This window comes from Sapajus apella, unplaced genomic scaffold, assembly GCF_009761245.1.
Source record: "Sapajus apella isolate SASKATOON/1434 unplaced genomic scaffold, GSC_monkey_1.0 scaffold4, whole genome shotgun sequence".
NCBI lineage: Eukaryota > Metazoa > Chordata > Mammalia > Primates > Cebidae > Sapajus > Sapajus apella.
The window spans coordinates 22,216,579-22,224,585 of NW_022436944.1; positions in this window are offsets into that span (position 1 = coordinate 22,216,579).

The window sequence follows — 8,007 nt, forward strand, 5'->3', positions numbered from 1 at the left end:
AGAAAACAGTTGATATAAATCTTAATATTATAACTATAATTATGAAAATATATACAGTATACAAGAGTTGTTAAGTAATATATTAAGATTAGTGTTACAGTGGTGTGGTTCTGTGTATTTTTTCTCCATTTTCCTGAACACAAACCTGATTAGAGTTCCTCATTAAATTATCTGAAACATTAGTCCACTACCCTTTCTGGAACTGTGGTCTACAGAAGAGAAATAAGACATCTGTTTATGTTCCTATTAATATTTTCAATTTGAATATATTCCCACCATCCATAAAAGTCAGCTTATTTCATGATTTAAAATGTCTAAATTTGTAAATATTTCAGAAATATTGTAACTGTTATGAACCTTTTATTTGTTTATATTTTTTCTTTCTTAAAATCAACATACTGCAATGGAACACTCACCATCTCCATCTAATTTTGATCTTGTAGTATGGGTCTTATTTTGGGACTTGGAATCCCTGAATAGATATAGAAAGAAAGGAAGTGATGAATGGCAAGTGTGAGAGTGATTTTATATTTTGTCCTTGATTAAGGCAGCTTGTACATGCTAGAATTGCAGGGAGTGTTGGAATGTTTTACTTTTACAATCAGCCACAGTGTCCTCATTTGCAGGGCAGTGTATGAATAAGCATCATTGATGTTGCATTTTTACAAAATTCATCTCAGTTCTAGAATGTAAGTGTGACAGATACGGCAAACTATTCAATAAAATTCAAGCTCCCCCATCATAATCAAAGAATTGGCAAGGAACTGAGCAGTCTGCATGTTTCAGCCTCCCTGGCATCAGGATGTAGTCACATGACTAGATTTTGTAAGACTATATGAGGTAAAGTAGTATCTATTATTTCCTAAGGTGATGAAAAAGAGTAAGCACATTTTCCATCTTTAATTTTTTTTTTTCTTCTTTCCCCTGAATTTATACAAAGTAGCACAGTGGCCTTGAATCTGATATATTGAACATGGCCTAGGAACAGGATGGAGAAAATCTGGTAGTCAGAGATACCACTGCTTGAAGAAGAGTGAGGCTTCCAATAAGAGACATCTGTCTGGGCCATATACAATTGAAAATTAACTTTTGTTGTTCATGAGACATTAGACAATTTTTAGACTTGGGTTTGTTTGTGTTATGCCAGCAGTATTGACTTTATACCCTTACATCACAAGAGTGATTTTTGCATATTTCATCTCACATTATTTTTAAATATACCTTCATTATTTTATGCATCTTCAGATACATGGATATAGGAAATTTAGAGAGTCCGTGTGGAATCAATCTGACATTAATCTGGACCTAGTCTAAGTAGGAGCCCATAATCCCATAGTCACATTTCTGAAATCCAAATCCTATGAAAACTATGCTTTTGTTTGCTTTGTTTTGTCTTTTTTTTTTTTGAAACTCCTTTAGTGGAGAAAGCTGACTTGACATGAACTGTATTGTAACTAACCTTAACTGGTATGTAACCAACCTTAACTGCTAATCCCTAGGAATGATCATAAGATTTTGCCATAGTAAGTTAATGTGTCACACTACAGGGTGCATCCCCAGTCCATGCTGACAGTGTTACGTAACAAAGTTCTTTATTTTTTAATAAACATTTTGAATTCCAAAGCAATTCTAGGTGCAAGCATTTCAGGTAACATTTTGTTGCCATTCATTTCCTTGTTGCCTCATAACAATTTCAGAAGGACATGTGTCTCAACACAGAAATAATGATAGCTATGGTAGACGGATGGATGGATGGACAGAGATAGATAGATAGATAGATAGATATCCATTCCTAGTTTCTAGAACCTGTGAATCCTGTAAACATAACTTTTATTTGAAGAAAAAAAAGTCTCTGCAGATGTGATTAAGAATCTTCCAAGATCATGAGGAATTATTTGAATGAACCCTAAATCTAGTGATAAATATCTTTGTAAGACACTTGGCGAAGAGAAGACAGACGCAGAGAAAGTGTTGTAAAGACTGAGAGAGAGATTGTAGTAATGTGTCTACAAGTCAGAGAGTGCCATGTAGTGCCAAGACCCACCAAGAAGCTGAAGGAACAACGAACAGTTTCTCCCTAGAAACTTCAGAGGGGGCATGACGCTGCTGACAACTTAAATTCAATTTCCTCGTTTCATCGATGGATGAAATTAAACATTATTTTAAAGGCTGGTACAGCCAGAAGTCTATAATTTCCTCCTTTGTTTTCTACACTTGCTTTATAGCACACAATATAAGCAAAACCTATCTCCTGAAATAATTTCTGAAGGTAAGATGCTTTGTTTCCTTTTTGAAGATTTATGACAAGTTTACTTAGAAGGCAGCTTTTTGGCTTTTCTTAGAAATGTTTGCTATTATTTTAAGGCTTCTAGCTCTACTACTGAAGTGATGATTGCTTAAAGGTTCTTTTTAACCTGGCAAAAGTAGAGTAACATTTTCAAAAAAAACCATCTCCAGAACTTTCACCTGGTAATTAGGGAGCAATTTTAATGTGAAATGAAACCTTAAGACAAATGCTCCAGTGTCATCATTTAAGTGGGTTGCTATTTCTGTTTGGTTCTTATGAATGTTTGCAAAAAAGAATGTCTTATAGTTTCTATTTTTAAGTCATATATGTAGAATGATATAAATAGTTGATGTTTAATAGAAAAAGTGGTAATTTTAGGGAGAGAATGTTAATACATACATATCAAATATATTTAGCATATAACAATTTATGATAACATAATCTACTAAAATTTTATTTAAGTTTCTTTATTGGATAAAGTTCTGACTGACTTCCTACACATTCTTAATAAAGTCAAATTTTGGCCGGCATAGTGGCTTACACCAGTAGTCCCAGCACTTTGGGAGACCAAGGTGGGTGGATCACCTGAGGTCAGGAGTTTGAGACCAGCCTGACCAACATGGTGAAACCCTGTCTCTACTAAAATTAGAAAAAACTATTCAGACTTGGTGATGGGTGCCTGTAATATCAGCTATTTGGGAGATTGAGGCAGGAGAATCACTTGAGCTGAAATCATGCCATTGCACTCCATCCTGGGCAACAAGAGTAAAACTCTGTCTCAAAGAAAAGAAAAAGATAAAGAAAGAAAGTCAAATAGAAAGTCAAATTTCTAATTTCAACTTGAGCTTTAATAATTCATTGAGTATCTCTGAATAAACAATATATTCTTCCAAGTCCATTTCTTTTCTGCATAGCTTCCAGACAAGTCCAGATTGCATGGAAGTCTCAGTTGAACAAGGTTGTGAAGTATCCTCAAAGTTAACAAAAACAATGGTCTTAATTACCCAGCTCCTGACTTAGTAGGACTGACAGTTGATCCAATAAGTAGTATTCAATTAAATTTGACATTTTTTCTGAAGAGTATTCTAGTTTTTATTTGCTAAATGTTATTCAAACAAACTCCTAAGAAACATTCAACTGGGATTACTACAGTCATAGTTAAATGTATAATTGATCCTTGAATTGCATATCTGTAGCAATAAAACCAAATCCAGGCTGATAAACAAAATACCTAATGGAAACATCAATTATATTTTGTGTACTTAGTAACAGCATATAATGTTCAAGGGACTTAAACAAATATAAGATGAGCCACAGCTATTGTTTTTTAAGATATTTGAAACACATTTTAGAACTAATAATTATTCTTAATAGGTATGTCTCTAGTTTACTGTGCATTCTTCAGTCCTGTCTTCTCTTAACTAAAGTAGAAGGGAGGGTTTCTATATGACACAAAATAAAATCACCTCTAGGACTAACAGCATCAGCACCATCTGGTAACTTGTTAGAAATTAAAATTCTGAAGTCTTAGCCAGACCTACTGAATCAGAAATTCTAGAGGCAGAGCCCAGCAATCTATGTTTTAGCAAGCCCTCCAAGTGATTCTGATCCATTTTCTGGTGGAAATTCAAGCAGGCTGCAGAAATCAGCATTTGTAACAGGGAGCCTGATGTTAATCACCAAGACCATGGGAAAATGTCTCCAGGCCATGTCACAGAAATTCACAGCAGCCTCTCCCATCACTGGCCTGAAGGCCCAAGAGGAGAAAGTGGTTTTGTGGGTTGGGCCAAGGGTCCCTGTGCTGTGTGAAGCCTAGGGACTTGGTGCCCTGCATCCCAGTCACTCCAGCCATGGCTAAAAGGATCTCACCTACATCTGGGCTGTGGCTTCAGAGGGTGGAAGTCCCAGGCCTTGGCAGCTTTCATGTTGTGTTGAGCTTTTGGGCGCACAGAAGTCAAGAACTGATGTTTAGAAATGTCTGCCTAGATTTTAGAGGATGTATGGAAAGACCTGGATGCCGTGGCAAAAGTTTGCTGCAGGGATAGGGCCCTCATGGAGAACCTCTTCTAGGGCAGTATGGAAGGGAAATGTGGGGTTGGAGCCTCCACACAGATTCTCTACTGGGACACTGCCTGGTGGAGCTATGAGAAAAGGGCGACCATCCTCCAGACCACAGAATAGTAGATCCACCAACAGCTTGCACAGTGTGCCTGGAAAACCACAGACTCTCAATGCCAGCTCATGAAAGCAGCCAGGAGAGAGACTGTACCCTGCAAAGCCAACTGGGGCGGAGTTGCCCAAGACCATGGGAGCCTCTTGCATCTGTGTGCCCTGAATGTGAGACCTGGAGTCAAACGAGATCATTTTGGAGCTTTAAAATTTGACTGTCCCACTGGATTCTGGACTTGCACGGGCCCTATAACCCTTTTGTTTTAGCCATTTTTTCCCCCATTTTGCATGGCTATATTTACCCAATGTCTGTACCCACATTGTACCTAGAAAGTAACTAGCTTCCTTTTGATTTTACAGGCTTATAGGCAGAAAGGACTTGTCTCAGATGAGACTTTGGATTGTGAACTTTTGGGTTAATGCTGAAATGAATGAAGACTTGATGGGACTGTTGGGAGGCATGATTAGTTTTGAAATGTTAAGGACATGAGTTTTTGAGGGGCCAGGGGCAGAATGACATGGTTTGGCTGTGTCCCAATCCAAATCTCAACTTGAATTATACCTCCCAGAGTTCCCACATGTTGTGGGAGGGACCCGGGGGGAGGTAATTGAGTCAAGAGGGCAGAGATTTCTTGTGCTATTCTCATTATAGTAAATAAGTCTCATGAGATCTGATGGGTTTATCAGGGATTTCCATTTTTGCTTCTTCCTCAGTTTCTCTTGCTGTTGCCAAGTAAGAAGTGCCTTTCACCTACTGCTATGATTGTGAGGCCTCCCCAGCCATGTGGAATGGTAATTCCAATTAAACCTCTTTTTCTTCCCAGTATTGTGTATGTCTTTGTCAGCAGCATGAAAATGGGCTAATACATCATACAAAAATGAAATGAAGAATGGAAGTGTCGTACATACTCTTCATGGATTTTGCTTCTTTTTCCATTTGTCTAGGAAGTATATTTCCATATTGAAATGGAAATGTTTCAATTTCCATTTGTGTTAAATATTGAAAATCAGTAGCTGAAAGCATGAACACCAAATACACGTCATTTAAAATACATTCTATTTCTAATGCCCTGTGAGTGTTTAAGAAATATGTAGTGCAAGAAGGGAGACATAAAAGAAAAATCAATCATCCCTACTCCCTACTCATTTTACCATATTAAGAAATCCACCTGATAAATCTTTTCTTCTATTGATTTTTCATGTATTATCTCCTCGTAGGCAAATGAACCTCAGTTTATGAGCTCATCATTGTGTATTGTACCAGTACTTCAAATTACTTGCATATTTACATATCCACATTCATGTAAACACAATGGATCTTGCAAGTCCCTACAACAAATAGAACTTAGCTTCAATACTTTTATTTCTGCAGTGGTAGCCAAAAACAAGACTTTCCTTTTTTAAAAAACACTACTAAAATTGATTTCCATGTGAAAGCATTTCCAACATTCCATAAAATTGCTAAGTTACAATTGCTTGTTTAATAAAACTATTTGGAAGATTCTGAGACAATTATTTCAAAGCACTTAGCTTTATGTGAGCGATTAAATCATGATGATAATCAGTAGGAAACTGAAGGGATCATAACAGGAGTTGTGGGATTGCTTCAGTGACCAATTACTATTTGCTGGCAGGTACTGAAGCTCTTAGACTTGCAAAGATATTACTAAGCATTTTAATGAATGTACTGCATTTGGTGAAAAACATATTTCTAAATACTAATTATAACTTAAAGGGCTCTAGAAGCTTGTCTAATTTACTTATAAAGTTATCAAAAACCTTTTCCTTTAAACAAATGTTTATGATCATTTTTGGTTGTTCTGTCATTTTCACAGAGGTAAGATATGGAAAAATATATATTTCTCTTGGTTGACACTTTTTAAGGGTAAATAAGTTATCAGTCAGAAGTGGAATACATGTAGATTAATAAAGCAAAACATAAAAGAACCGTATTAGTGAATCAACTTTCACAGAAAACCATCATTTTAGAGCCAGAAAGAAATGGCAGTTTCATGTTGCCAACCTAAATAACAAAGAGTCAGTGACTCTTTAAAAGAGAAAATGATGTTTATTGGAAAACAGACATTGCAATGGGAATGCGCATGTCATAGTAAACTATGTGAATATTCAGGGAGAGAGAGGAAAACAAAGGTTTTAAATAGAAAATGAAGAGGATTACATCATTGTTTTCAGATAATTATCATTAACTAAAAGATCAATAACAAGGGTGGCACCAGGCCAAAGCTGAACAGGCTGTTGCTGGCTAGATGTTCTTGCAGAAGTATTTTTTCTGTGCCAGACTGCAATGGTTTTTGTGCAGGGTTGTCATTTTGTAATATTTTTGTAATATTTCTTATCAGGCATTTGCGCATGAGAATTTTTCTTAATGACCTTCCCTGACTCAATCTGTCTGGGTTTTCATTACAAGTGAATTCATTTTAATTCTGATAACTTTCACAATGTCCAGAATGTTGTCCCCTTTGCTCTACCAAGATCCACAGGAATAATGCCAATAGCCTGTGACCTGCTCTCACAATTATACTCTGATTTGGTTAAACACTAAAAATTCAAACTGAACAACAAAAAAAAATTAATTATAAAATTAATTTATAATCTTGACACCAATCAATAGAATAGCATAATGTGTTCATGACTGGAGTAAGTTAAGCAGGGCTTTAACTTCATGTCTTTATCATACAAACAAAACAAAACAAAACAAAACACAAAAACACCTGAATTTTAGTAGTGTAAGAATAAACTCGTTGAATAGGAATAGACTTTTTAATGAAATCATAAATATGAGCTAGTCAGTTTATTTTTAAATGTTGGTATCTATATTAGATATATTGTGACATATCACTATATTATCAAGATATTATAGAGAGCCACTGATATACTCTAACTAGGTATATAGCTCTACAATTTTTGAATATGTAATTTTGTTTAGGTATCTCACACGTGTTAAGACACTTCATTTTTATAAGAAATCCTGGAAGAGCTGTCTAGTGTTGACTCTCCCATTGACTCTCCCACATTCACTTCTTTTCCATCGGGTGACCACACAGAATATTCTCTGAGAAACCATCCTCTACTATTATTGACCATGTGGTTTGCATGGGATTGATCTTAGCTTCCACTGTCATAATAAGTCTAAAGTCAGTTTAATTTAGTCGCTTGAACATTTTCTGGACATGAGGATTTTTTTTATTTTCAGAGAGATGATCAAAATTAATTAGATTAAAAGATGTATGATTATTAATACTGTGACTCTAAAAAGGGTGAAGATTACTCTATCCCTCATAACTTACTATCAAAACTATGTGAAACTTGGTGCTATCATGAGGCAAGGTAGTTTAACAATAAAATTTAAAAAGTCAAGAAGTGTAGATTAAACAGATCCTGAATTAATATCATTTGAATCTATTGGATCAAAGTACATTTGAAGGCAAGTCTGCATAAATACTATCTGTTTCATAAGCCATTAAACTGTTTTTCTTTCCTACTTTCCTTCCTTCCTTCCTTCCTTCCTTCCTTCCTTCCTTCCTTCCTTC